This window comes from Capra hircus, chromosome 5 (assembly GCF_001704415.2).
Source record: "Capra hircus breed San Clemente chromosome 5, ASM170441v1, whole genome shotgun sequence".
Classification (NCBI taxonomy): domain Eukaryota; kingdom Metazoa; phylum Chordata; class Mammalia; order Artiodactyla; family Bovidae; genus Capra; species Capra hircus.
Window position 1 is genome coordinate 73,130,651 of NC_030812.1, and position 13,998 is coordinate 73,144,648.

General features: G+C 50.7%; 1 pseudogene; it reads right to left on the minus strand.

Annotated features, from left to right (window-relative positions):
• On the minus strand, positions 282-2,197 carry LOC108636110 (annotated as a pseudogene).

Genomic DNA, 13,998 nt, shown 5'->3' on the forward strand with positions numbered 1-13,998 from the left:
GGTGCCCCGTGTCCATCCTAGTCCCCAGGGCTAGAGGAGGAGTATCCGCATGCTCAGCCCAAGTCAGATGCCATGGGCTCCCCCGGGCATCCCATGGGGTCTGGGGGCTCCAGGGTCTGAGGGAAACGATGGATGGGAGCCCAGCAGGCAGGCAGGAGGAGCCGTGGAGGACGCGCGCCCTGAGACCCTGGGCAACAGGCTCCTGGGGAAGGAGGGCAGGCATCTGGAGCCCAGCTGAGCCCCTCAGTCAATGCAAGGAAGCCTCAGTGAATCAGCTCGTATTTATTCAACCAGAGTCAGGAGAACAAAATGTGGGGAGAGACAAAGGAACCTGAAGTGTCTTGTCCAGCCCCACCCACAGCAGAAGAAGAAACCGAGGGTCTGAGAGGCTGCCTCCTCACCCCAGGCCGGCTGATCCTGACGTACCACAAAGTTCTGTTGTTGCCTTCTGGTGTCATTTTTTCCTTCTTTTGGAATTATTATTATTATTATTATTTTTGAAATCAACCTCTGTCTCACACAGCATTTGGAATTTCATAGGAACTTCATTGGTCACTCAGTGTATCCTGGTCCCAAATATCACCTGCATCTCAACAAATGTTCCACCCACTGAGTGGTCATCGCTGCCACCACCACCACCACCACCATCATCAAGAAGTCACTGCCTAATTAAGATAAACCTGCTGGGATCAAGGTGAGTTAATGCTGGAGAAGGAGGGCTGGAGACCACCACCAGGGGAGACTCTCCCTGCTGGGACAGCAAACCCTGGGGAGGGCGATAGAGGAGTCCGGGCTACTTCTCCTGGATCCCAGCTATCATTCCTCTCTGACTTTCTCCCATTTTAAAGCCTTTCATATTCCTGGCCTCTCGTGGCTAGTTCCCCTGCCTCTCTACTCTGCCTCCAGTGTGTTCTTTAGTCCAAAATAAGTGGTTTCTCCCTTCCCCTCACTCTCTAGTCCCCCTCCCCTCTTAGTCCAGGCCCCAGGCTCCTTCCTTCTCTCTCCCCTCTTCCACCTGCATGCATTCCTCCCCTGCTGTGCTCAGCTGCAGAAATGCCAGATTCCTAACACCCGGCTCCATCAGTGCTGTCTCCCCTCCTTTCCCCTCTAACAAGGTGCTCTCAACCTTGGTCTCACGTGTGTCCCTGGTTCCTGCACTGCTCTGGGGGTGGGGGAGTCGGGCCTTCCTTCAGCCTCTCATAGGTCTGTATGGCCTCCTTCAACTCCTCCTCCAGCTCCCTGGCCTGCTGCCTCAGCTTCTCAGCCAACTCTGCCTTTGCCCTCTCATGTAAGTGCACTGACTCTTACCAGGAAGCCCACATCCACTAGAAGGGAGATTCCTGCAAAGCCTGATTCAGGCCTTTTTCGTCATTGCCAGAGCCGTGCCTTTGAAAGCTTCATTCACCTCCTTGCTGGTTTGGACAGAGACTTGCCCAGTGCTTGCGAAGCTTTTAGCATGGGCTGCTAACTGAGAGTTGTCTTTTACCAGCTTCGCAGCACGGACATGTTTCCTAACCCCTGCATGGATTTGTAGACTTTTGCTGTAGGAAAAGCCATCCCAAGTGCACACAGACATTGAGCTCCCACAGACACCTTTTCTTTGATGCTAGTTGACAACAGGCCACTGGTATCCGTTTCTGCTGATGACCTGCTAAAGTGTTCCACGATGCTGGAGGGCACAGTGGTCACAGCAGCTGCTGCTCCCAGCCCTAACCCAGTGGTCGAGAGCGCCAAACTGGCCCCTGCTGTCACGGGTGCCAGAGCCAGGCCAAGGGTGTTCAGAACACCAGACACAGTGCCGGCGGAGTTGGCCACCACCTGAAGATGGTCCAGTCCCTGTGCGACTTGTCAGCCCTGTCTGCAAGTGCACAGAGCTTGCTTATGCTCTCTTCCAGCTCCTGTTTCACCTGAGGAAACTCCTTTAAAAACCTCTGTCTGTCTAGCAGGTCCTGTTGGAATCTCTCTTGGTCTTCCATAGCCAAGTCTGTCTTCAACTCATTCAGAAATTCACATAATGCCTCCACTTCTTTCCTATAACAAGGAACATCAAGGGATTAAGAAAGACACTTTGCTTGTCTGTAAAATAACCTCAATGGATCTAATCTGAATAAACTACAGAGATTTTATTATAAATCACAGAAGAATAATTTTACAAATGTAAATTATTTTCAACATTAAACACATGTTTATACCTCATGGATACTCCATTACTTGATCAGAAATAAACAAGCAAAGCCATTTTAAGATAGTCTTAAGAGAGGTTTTTGATAAAGATGCCTCAGAGGCAGGTCAACACAATCACTTCCAAAGGACTAGTAGGGTGGAAAGTCCACAGAGAAACTAACAGAAGTGAGACTGGGGGAGAAAACCTTCATTCAAGGGCCTTAGTGTGTAGTGAGGAGTCAACCTGGTCTTTGCCCTTGGCAACTGGGAAGTGGTCCCTAAGCTCCTGGAATATTCTGGCTGATAGGATTGTCCTTGTCTGCCTGGGCCTTTGGCCAGTGGACAGTCTGACAAAGTGACTAGTGGTCCCGAAGTTCCTGGAATATTCTGGCTGATAGGAGTATCCTTGTCTGCCTGGGCCTTTGGCCACTGGACAGTCTAACAAAGTGACATATGATGGTGGCTTTGGGTCATGTAATATCTGCACTGACCTCCAGAGGATTTGGACACTAGGGCATTTAGTCTGACCTCTGGGAGTACTCAGAGACAACAGGCCAGGGTATTAATAATTTGTTTTTAATTTTTTAGCTTGGAAATGATCATAGTAATAGACAAAGCATCACGATAATAAATAAAAGATTGCAGCCTGGTCCTATTCTCATTCAACATCACAAAAGGGTTTTGTTGTCATGCATTTAAAATTCTTTAATACCAAATTAACTTCCTGGCAACTAACAAAAAAGAAACTATGACAATACAAAGAGAGGCACAAACTGAGCGCTGCAGACACTGCACAAAGAAGCAAAATACATCGACACAAACCCAGAGCTCTCTAGAAATCTCATCCTGTGACAACGCCCCAATTTATTTGATGTTATATTTCAGGCAAAATGAACGTTTTTTTAAAAAGTCACAATTTGTTTTTAAACAGGGTGAGCACCCCTGGGGCAGTGCTCTCTGTGTCCTGCCACACGCTGAATCCAGGGCAGTAACTTGTCCTGAGGACAATGGAAGCTTCATGTGTGAAACCTGCCCAGACTCTGTCCTGGAGCTGAAGGGAACCTGAATTCCGCTCTGCAATAAACTGCAGCTGGAATCCTGACATCCTTCAGGGCCCAGCATCCCTGACCTCTCGGGGATCACCAGCCTAACACACCTTACCTGGCGAGAGCTTCACATACCTGCACCCTACGGCCCTGTGCAACTTTATGGAGCCTCTAAAGATTCAAGAGTCTTGAGGAAACATCTATCTGAATTGCTGAGCCTGAAGGGACCAGCACTTGCAAGGCTGGTGCAGGAAGTGTTTTCCTCTTTGCTGCGGAAGCGTGAGGTTCCTCAGAATCCCGCAAATGACACACAATCATAGCCACTCACTGTGACCCTGGAGGGCTCACTGAGCCACACGGCCTTCCCACTGTCAGGGCAGATCCATGCAGACTAGAAGAGGGTCCCAGATGGAGGGAGAAGCCAGGTCCCAGGCAGGGTGTGCAGGACACAGTCACCCAGGGCCTTCTAGCTCAGCTTGAGGGGATCCCGTCAGGGAGGGAAGAAATGTCCCCCCTCCCACTCAGGGGACCTCTGCCAAGGTCACAGCCCCTTCAGTTCTGTGTCCTCGGGACCCACTCTCCTCACTCTAGTCCTGGTCCTGCTTCCCAAGCCTGCCTACTAGTCCTCCAGCTTGGACCCTCTGCTCCACCATGACCCCTGGAGGAGGCCTGCCAGGAAGAAGCTAGCCTGAGGTGGGGGGATGCGGGTAACATTCCTGATACACCCGTGTAGGTTACCTGGACAAACCAGCCTCAGTTACAAAATTCTCCTGGGTTTTCACTTCAGTGAGCAGGTTTTGCAGCTCTTTGTTGCTTACTCTCTTCTAGATATACTCAATGATATCCTCAAAAATGCTTTTACCCTAGGTGGATAAAAGACTAAGATGAGAAGAAATTATGGTGTAATGTATGGTAAATGGTACTGAGGGTGAAGTGGTTAAAGTTAACAATCCTGAGCAGCAGTCATCTGGGGGTACTGTTGACGGATTCACCTGGGGTTATGGGTGGACTGTGTGCAACCGCCCCAATCATATGTTGAAGCCATGGCCTCACCCCACCTCAATGAGTCTATTTGAAGATAGAGCCTTTAAGGTGGAAATTACAGTGAAATGAGGTCATAAGTGTGGGGCCCTAATCCAAGAAGATTTGTGTCCTTATTTGAAGAGGAAGTGATACCAGCTCACTCTCTCTCTGTCTATCCTGCAGCATGAAGGGTTGTTAATTTTTTTTCTTTTTCCTCTTTTAGTGAGAGTGAAAGGAACCCAGGTCTCATATGGAGGGAACCCAGAGCACTAAATCTGTGTATTTATTGATTGGGGTGTGGGTGGATGTGGGAAATGACAGAGCACTTGGTATCTGCAGGGGTGTTTGAGATCAGTAGAGCCAGTACCTGCCTGAAGTATCAGACCTGGTAAGCACATGCTCATATATGAGGCCCCTGGGCAGGTGTGGTGACACAGCATGGGGGTAGAGGGGATTCTGGGGGAGGGGGAGTTTTCCACCTGGATGTAACACACTCTGGGTAGAGGGGACAGCACCACACTCGGCAGGACCTGCTGTGTGGCCCAGGCCACAGACCACATTACATTTCATCCTCATAACAATATAGGGAAATATTCTTCTCATTTTACAGGTGAGGTCAGATGACTGTGCTCCAGTCACACAAGGGGGAGGCGACAAGGCCAGACTGGGGTTCAGTTCAGGGTCTGTGATCCTTGCAGAGCAGCTGGGCAGGTGGCAGGGCAAGAGTTGGAGGAAACAGCCTCTGTGGTGATGCCCCAGGATTTGGGAGCAGGAGGTGGCTCGGACCAGGAGAGAGGGCAGGAGAAGCTTCAGGGATGCTGTGGGACCTCCTCTCCCTGCCCTGTCTGGTCCTGGGGACTCCCTCTGCTGTCCCCTCTGTCCGTGGGCTGTTCTGGCCTCACTTCTGAGTCATGAGCTGGGATCTGGGGGACCGGGAGGAAGAAACCAAGCCCCTTGGCCACGGCTCCCAGAGAAGAGGGCCAGAAAGGAGTTTATGGGGACAGACCCCATGGTGGGGGAAGTCTCCTTGGCCTCCATGGGACGCAAGGATGCTTATCTATTCCCTTCTGATTCTTGATTCTTCTCCAGGTTAATTCAGATACTTGGCAGCATGTCAGTTCTGGGTCATAAGTAGGAACCATCCAAACAAGCGACAGCTGACTACCTGAGCAGTCCCGGAGGTCTTCTGGGTTCATGGCAGCAGCAGGATCTCAGAGATCTCCTTTCAGCTCCTTGTCTGCGTCAGGCTGGAAGGAGGTGTGGCTTCACCCCTGGGAAGGAGAAACAGGCTGTGGGCTCCATCGTGAGTGAGCAGTGACTGCAGGGAGCAGCGAGGGGTCTGGTCTCCAGCGGTTTCCACCAGGACGGCCGCCAGTGCCACCACGCACTTAGCCCAGCGTGCTTCTCTGTCCACTGGGCTCCGCTGGCCGCTACTTAGGGAAAGTTACGCATCCTCCCACTGCCCTCTCCACCCTGACTCAGAGTCCTGCTCTCCTGTTGGGGCACCAGGAGAAGGTCATCAGACAGGAGACAGCCATCTGCGGAGTTACAGAGCAATAACACCAGAGATGGACGAACAGGCGGGAAGGGCTGCTCTGGAAATCCCGTGAGGGAACACGTGTGCGCACTGCTTGGCAATAACTAACACTGATTGTCTGTCTATGACATGCAGGCTCCTGAGACTCACCTAGAATTTGGTGAGCCCAAGTCTGCATGCTGGTGCCAGAGCCTGGTCTTTCTGATCTACATCCCACATTTGTGATGACTATGCCCTACGCCTTTTTAATATAAAAATATTTATTCGTAGATATGTTTACTAACAAACGAGTGTTTTTGTTCTAAAATGACGTCTTGCTCCCTGTGCTCCAGTCTCTGCTTTGATAAACTTCCTGATGCTGCAGCTCCTGCAGCCCACGCCCCCCTAGCTTCCGCAACAGCCTTTCTCTCACAAGGGCCTGCAGTGCCTCCAGCCCCGCCCAATCCCTGAAGCTCTGCCCTGGGTGGCTGAGCACCCCGGTGGTGCCCAGTCCTCTCTGCTGTCATCCCCTGACTGCTGAACTGTTAGGCTGTTTCTAATTACTTACGTAAACAATAGTGCAAAGAACACCTTTCTTGTAGAAAAGTTTGACTTCATTTGATAATATTCTTTAAGCTATTTCTGGAAGTAGAATGAATGAGTCTGAGGGTATCAACACCTAAAAATTTTTCATACCTAGAGCCACACTGTTATGCAAGGAAACTCCCAATTTACATTCAGACTCACGAAATAGGAGAGTGCCATCCTTTCAATCTTGTCAATTCTCAGTTGTGTGTGGTTTTTTTTTTAAGCAGATCTTAATATTGAGAAGTTTTCTTTTGGTTCTGGTTGTAACTATCATGTGCTGGGAGGTAAAGAAAGAAAGCAAATGTTGATTTTGTTTAATCCCTTTTTAGAAGGCAAAAGAGCATTTATCAACTACCCCTCCTGAGACCTGACTGAAATGATAGTAAAGATCCTTATTGCTATAGCTACAGCTATTGATGAGAGCCTCAAGTGTTTCTGATTTTGCTCTACACTTCAGTTGCTCTCAGATTTTATAAATTTTAATGTATATCATTCCAATAACCCTGAGGTGTGTACTATTATATCCCTGTTTGAAGATAAGGAAACTGAAGCATAGATGTTATGTGTTTTGCCCAAGGTCAGAAATCTTGTTCATGGTAGACTGGGTCTGATTCACTCTAAGAGCTCAAGATCCCATACCTGGCCTCTCCTCAGTTCAGTTCAGTCCTTCAGTCCTGTCTGACTCTTTGCAATCCCGTGGACTGCAGCATTCCAGGCTTCCCTATTCATCACTTCCAGTGTTCAGCACTTCCAGAGCTTGCTCAAACTCATGTCCATCGCTTCAGTGATACCATCCAACCATCTCATCCTCTGTTGTCCCCTTCTCCTCCCACCTTCAATCTTTCCTAGCATCAGGGTCTTTTCCAATGAGTCAGTTCTTTGCATCAGGTGGTCAAAGTATTAGAGCTTCAGCTTCAGCATAGTTCTTCCAATAAATATTCAGGACTGATTTCTTTTAGGATTGACCAGTGTGAACTCCTTGCAGTCCAAGGGACTCTCAAGAGTCTTCTCCAGCACCATAGTTTGAAAGAATCAATTCTTCAGTGCTCAGCCTTCTTTATGGCCCAACGCTCACATCATACATGACTACTGGAAAAACCATAGCTTTGACTCGAAGGACCTTTGTTGGTGAAGTAATGTCTCTGCCTTTAGATATGCTGTCTATGTTGGTCATAACTTTTCTTCCAAGAAGTAAACATCTTTTAATTTCATGGCTACAGTCACCATCTGCAGTGATTTTGGAGCCCAGGAAAATAAAGTCTGTCACCATTTCCATTGTTTCCCCATCTATTCGCCATGAAGTGATGAGGCCGTATGCCACGATCTTGGTTTTTTGAACGTTGAGTTTTAAGCCAGCTTTTTCACTCTCCGCTTTGACTTTCATCAAGAGGTTCTTTAGTTCTTCTTTGCTTTCAGCCATAAGGGTGGTGTTATCTGCATATTTAAGGTTATTGATATTTCTCCCAGTAATCTTGATTCCATCTTTTACTTCATCCAGCCTGGCATTTCTCATGATGTATTCTGCACATAAGTTAAATAAGCAAGGTGGCAATATACAGCCTTGATGGACTCCTTTCTCAATTTGGAACCAGTCTGTTGTTCCACATCCAGATCTAGCTGTTGCTTCTTTACCTGCATACAGATTTCTCAGGAGGCAGGTCAGGTGGTCTGGTATTCCCATCTCTTGAAGAATTTTCCAGTTTGTTGTGATCCACACAGTCAAAGGCTTTCGTGTAGTCAATGAAGCAGAAGTAGATGTTTTCTGGAATTCTCTTGCTTTTTCTATGATCCAATGAATGTTGTCAATTTGATCTCTGGTTCCTCTGCCTTTTCTAAATCTAGCTTGAACATCTGGATTTTCTCTGTTCACATACTGTTGGAGAATTTTGAGCATTACCTTGCTAGTGTGTGAGATGAGTTTAATTGTGTGGCGGTTTGAGCATTCTTTGAGATTGCCTTTCTTTGGGATTGGAATGAAAACTGACCTTTTCCAGTCCTGTGGCCACTGCTGAACTTTCCAAATTTGCTGGCGTCTGGAGTGCAGCACTTTGACAGCATCATCTTTTAGGGTTTGAAATAGCTCAGCTGGAATTCCATCACCTCCACTAGCTTTGTTTCTAGTGATGTTCCTAAGACCCACTTGACTTCACACTCCAAGATTTCTGGCTTTAGGTGAGTGACCACACCACCATGGACATCTGGGTCATTAAGACCTTTTTTGTATAGTTCTTCTGTGTGTTCTAGGCCAAAGGTCTAGAGCATTCACCAAATCCCCTTCCTTCTCGGGTTTCCAGTCACATCTCAGGAGTGCACATCCTGAGCTGAGCCCACCTGAGCAGATGCCGCCCTCCCTTTGCTCTGTTTAGGGGCCCCGGGGGACAGCAGGTAGCCCTCAGACACACCTGCCCCCACATCCAGGCTCTGCCCCTGCTTAACCTGCTGCCTCAGACCCTGACCTCACCTCTCTGGGCTTCCAGTTCCCTTCTCCTGTCAATTAGTGGCAATCATCCTTTCCTCAGACATTCATCCTGAGGATGGGGAGTTAGGCGGGGTCTTAACCCCCTACTTACTCAGGAGTCTTCCTCGGCCTGAGTGTGACCAAGACCCCATTGTTCTCAGCTCTGCAGATGCAGCCACCAGCTGTGCATCTCTGCAATAAACCACACACACCTCTGGGCCCAGATATACACCAGGAGGCAAAGGGGAAAGCTAAGGCCCTCACGTCTGAGTCTCTCAGGCCTGCCCACCCACCAGGCCCTACCCTGGGCTATTGCCCCCTTCCTGTTGACCCCTTAGAGAAACAAGCTCAGCTCTGACGTGCCAGGTCCTTCTTGGCTCAGCACATCCCTCCCTGGATCTGTGAAGGAAGACCTGCCACCAACAGACTGTGAGGCCCTTGGCAACTCACTCTCCCACCCCGTGGGCTTCTTCCCAGCCCCTCCCTCTTCCCCCTTTCCCGCATGATACTTGCCTGCCTTGCTGATGTTGCTCTGGCCAATGGGGTAAAGGTCCAGGTCTTTGATCTAGAAGAGGAGAGCTGGATGCTTATCCCATACCACACCCCGCTCCCTGCACCAGCACCCACCATGAGCTCCGGAGCAAGGCCAAGGCTGGGCCAGGAGCCTGGAGTCAGGGTCTATCCTGCTGCACTGTGAGCAGGCTTTTCCAGATACAGGGGAAGCGGGACCTGGGGGTATAGTGGAGAAGTGCTTGGGCAGGGGACAAGCTGCGGTCAGCAAAGGGGAAGTGAGTTAGACTTGCAGACAAACACAGAACCTCCGCCCTGAAGGAATCTTACATCTGGGTGTCTCTGCCCACGTGCACTTCTACCAAAGGTCGCAGTGGGCATCGGGGTTCAGGCAGCTTTGCCTTAGGTAAACAGAGAAAAAGCTTTTTTTAATTTTTTATGTTTAGCAGGCAATGTAAAGTCAATAGTGGGTGTAGCAGCCTTAGGAGACAGAGGAGCTAAGCAGCAGAGGCTAAGGAGGGTGCGGCCACAGGCAGGAGACGTGGCTGGGACTACAGGTGGTTTGGAAGCAGGGCTCTGACAGAACAAGTCTCTTATCACTGATCGTCATTGACAGGGAGACGGAGCCCAGCCCCGCTCATCACTCATCTGAGTGTAAACACTTGGTAGATATTCTGTGCAAGCAACACAGCTTGCTGAAAAGAAGCAGCTTTAGTGTAAATACTGACCTCTGCAACTTAGCACAACACTGCTAGTTAGGTTTAAGCCCCAGGAAGAAGCCAACAGGAGGTGGTGTGCAGCTGGTGTGAAGGTGGCTCTGTGACTTACAAGGTACCTTTGAGACAGGGGAGCGGCAGCTTAAAAGCACCCAGTGCCAGGGCCTGCAGAGAAACTAGAAACCACACCAGAGGCCCTGCGGGGAGGGACTCAGGTCCTGGGCGGTGGACACGTGCGTGCAGCACAGACCCCTGCCCATCTCTCCCCACGTGGGACAGGACAGCATGTGCCGACAGATAGCCGTGTGACCTGGGCTCCAGGAAGGCAGGTACACTGCCCCGGACCCAGGACAGCTGTGCTACAGAAACACCACGTGCTTGCTCCACTTCCTCCTGGGACAGGACACCCTGTGTCCTCCAGACCAATCAGCTCACCCGGGATGCAGGAAAGGGGCTGGAAGCACACAGAGGCCCCACCCCAGACAGTCCTTCCCAGGCAGAGGCCGTGGCCACGTTCCTGGGCCCTGGGCCCAGCTTCTTCCTGTTCTTCGTGGGGGTGATACCACCTGCTCTCAGAGGTGCAGTGAGGATCCAGTGAGGACCCAGGTGACAGTGCCATCACAGCAATGCCCAGCCCAGGCTTGACAGAAGTGAAGTTCCCTGCAGGAAAAAGGAACTGGGAGTGGGTTCCATTGGAGACTGAAATCAGGGGAGCAATGTTCCTGGAGGTCGGGTCCCTACTGCACCTCCCTGTTCCCTGCACGTGTGTAACATACATGCAGAGTACTGAGGAAGGGGCTCAACAGAGCAGGAGAAGCACTGGCATTGCGCTGGGGCCCTTCACCCCTGGCATCCCTGCAGATGCAGCAGGTGGAGGTGATTCGAGTTTGGCTCCACTGGGGAAGTGAGCGGTGCACTTCCTGTCGTGTGTGGGCTGCTTGGACCCAGAACAGGGTGAGGAGAGTCATGTCTGTTGGTCTGAGAAGAGGGCACATGTGCATCCAGGAAGCACTCCATCTGGTGCCTCTTGACCTGAGACTTTACCCCCAGGGGTCAGGGTCCCTGTTACCCATTCATCTTCTCATCCTTCAGCCTGACCCACTGGTCCAAAAATCTAGTCCCTGGACCCAAGCTATTCTGTGTCCTGAGAATTTGACACTGGGATTCCTGGTGCCTGGACCTAAGGCCCCTGTTGGCAGGAGCCTCAGGGGACAGACCATGAGCTCCTGCAGGGGGACCTGTCCTGCTTCCTGTCCTTCCTGAACTGTGCGAGTTTGGGGGTTTCTTTCCTTTCTCTGATGTGTCCTGCTTCCCCCAGCACCCTCTTCTGTGCTCACTTAGTCAGACTCAGTTTCTGTTGCTCAGAATCACAGGGATCTCCTCTGACACTAGGGTCACTGTGGAATTGCATCAACCACACATTGAGCTCAGTGGGGTCCAGCTCTAAGGGCTCAGGGAGACATGGGGGTGGACACTGAATGGTTCTGTATCCAGTGCCTGAAACCCTGCCCAGGAGTCTGTGCAGGATGGGAATTCTCCAGGAAGTGATGAAGAAATGAACTCCTATTTCTGAAGGTCAGGCAGGGGATGGCCATGACTGCTGATGGCTCGATCCCTGAATCGATCCTTCTCCAGACCCACTCCAGTATTCTTGCCTGGAAAATCCCATGGATGGAAGAGGCCGGCAGGCTAGGGTGGCAAAGAAACTGACATGACCTAGCAACCTTACTTTGCCTTTTTTTTTTTTGCTGACATCTTCAGGAAGGAATGGAAGGGCCAGTTGAAGCCTCAGGGTAACACTGGCTGAGAAGGAGTCAGAGTCAGAGGCACTGAGGAAAGTCTTCTGAGGGAGGTTTGGACAACAGTGGGGAGAAGGCTCTGCAGCACGTGGGGAGGGACTGAGGAGACGTCCTGCGGTCATTTCCAGGACCCAGGTCTCTGGCTTCCTGCCCTGGGCTCCAGGCGTGGAAGCCTGTTAGGTGCTCACATGCTCCACATGTGGAAACACAGAGAGTCAGTGCCCTGTGGAGCAGGCCCATGGGGATGAGAGCCACACCCAGATGCTCCCCTTTCCTCCCGGGAGAGGTGGAGACTGAGGCATCCCATGAAGGCTCCTCAGAAGGTCTAGGCAGGTGCAATCCCAGATGGGTGACCAGGTCAGAACATGGCCTTGGATGGCCTTTCCCTCTTCCCTGCTCCCATCTCCCAGCCCCTCAGTCCTGCTCCTAAGGATGGAGTGAGCCTGGCCTCCAGCTCTGCCCTCAGGAGATCCCAGGCTCTTGCACACTGCTTTGGCCTGCAGTTAAGGTTTGGCATCTGTGCTCAGAGTCATGGGCAGCCAGAGAAAAGCTGGAGGTGAGTACTGCAAAGGTCAATATACTTAAGGGTCATTCTAGCCCTGTGTGGGGAATAGCAGAGTGGGGCAGGGCAGTGCCCCAAGGTAAACACAGGAATGTGGTTCTAGAAGCTCCTGCAGGAGTCCTGGTGAAACGTGAAGGCAGGCTGGGTGAGCTGTGTGCTGTCTCTCTCTCCCCTCTGTTTATGGCTGACCCTCTCTCACACTTGCACACAAGCCCTCTTCTCTCAATCACCCTTGGGTGCCCCGTGTCTATCCTGGTCCCCGGGGCTGGAGGAGGAGCATCCCCCTGCTCAGCCCAAGTCAGATAACACGGGTATCCCCGGGCATCCCACGGGGCCTGTGGGGATCCAGGGTCTGAGGGAAACAAAGGATTGGATGGGAGCCCAGCGGGCAGGCAGGAAGATCCATGGAGGACGTGCGTCCTGAGTCCCTGCGAGTCAGGCTCCCGGGGAAGAAGGTCAGCCATCTGGAGCCCAGGTGAGCCCCTCAGTCAATGCAAGGAAGCCTCAGTGAATCAGCTCGTATTTACTAAAACAGAGTCTGGTGAACACAAGGTGGAGAGAACCAGAGCAACCCGAAATATCTTATCCAGCCTCACCCTCAGCTGAAGAAGAAACCAACGGTCCGAGAGTCGTGTGTTTGGCCCAGGCTGTTTCATCTCCTGACACTCCAAAAAGTTCCGTGACCTGTTTCTGCCTCCTTGTTTCTCCTACTTTCTTTCTTAAAATCAACCGCTGTTCCTGCTCCACACTTGGACTTTCATGGAAACTCCACTGGTCTCTCAGTGCACTCTGGACCCAAAGAGCCCCTGGCACCTTGTCGTGTGCTCCACCCACGGTGCTGTCACACCACTGCTGCCACCAACATATCACCACCATTGTCATCAAGAAGCCACCGCCTGAAGCTCCACATAGACAATTCTTCATGAAGACGTACACGTGGCCAACAGGTACATGAAAACGTACTCAGCAACACTGATTATTAGAGAAATGCAAACCAAACCACAATAAGTCATCTCCCCTACAGCAATCACAGGGGCCGCCACCTCCATCTACAGTGCTCTGAGGCTGTGGAGAAAGGGAACCCTCTACACTGTTGGTGGGAATGTAAACTGGTGCAGCCACTATGGAAAACCATAGGGAGTTTTCTTAAACAACTGAAAATAGAGCTACCATATGATTTAGCAATCCCACTTCTGGGCATGTACCTAGAAAAAATTAAAGCTCTAGTATGAAAAGATACATGTACCCTGATGTTCATAGCAGTAATATTCATAACGGTCAAGACACGATATTAACTGAAATGTCTGTTTAGAGATTAATGAATAAAGCAAATGTGGTACATGTATACATACCATGGAATCCTACGCAGCCATAAAGAAGAATGAAATAATATTATCTGTAACAATATGTATGGATCTAGAGATTACTATCGGAGAAGGCAATGGCACCCCATTCCAGTACTCTTGCCTGGAAAATCCCATGGACGGAGGAACCTGGTAGGCTACAGTCCATAGGGTCGCTAAGAGGTGGACCCGACTGAGCAACTTCACTTTCACTTTTCACTCTCAGCCATTGGAGAAGGGAATGGCAACCCACTGCAGTGTTCTTGCCTGGAGA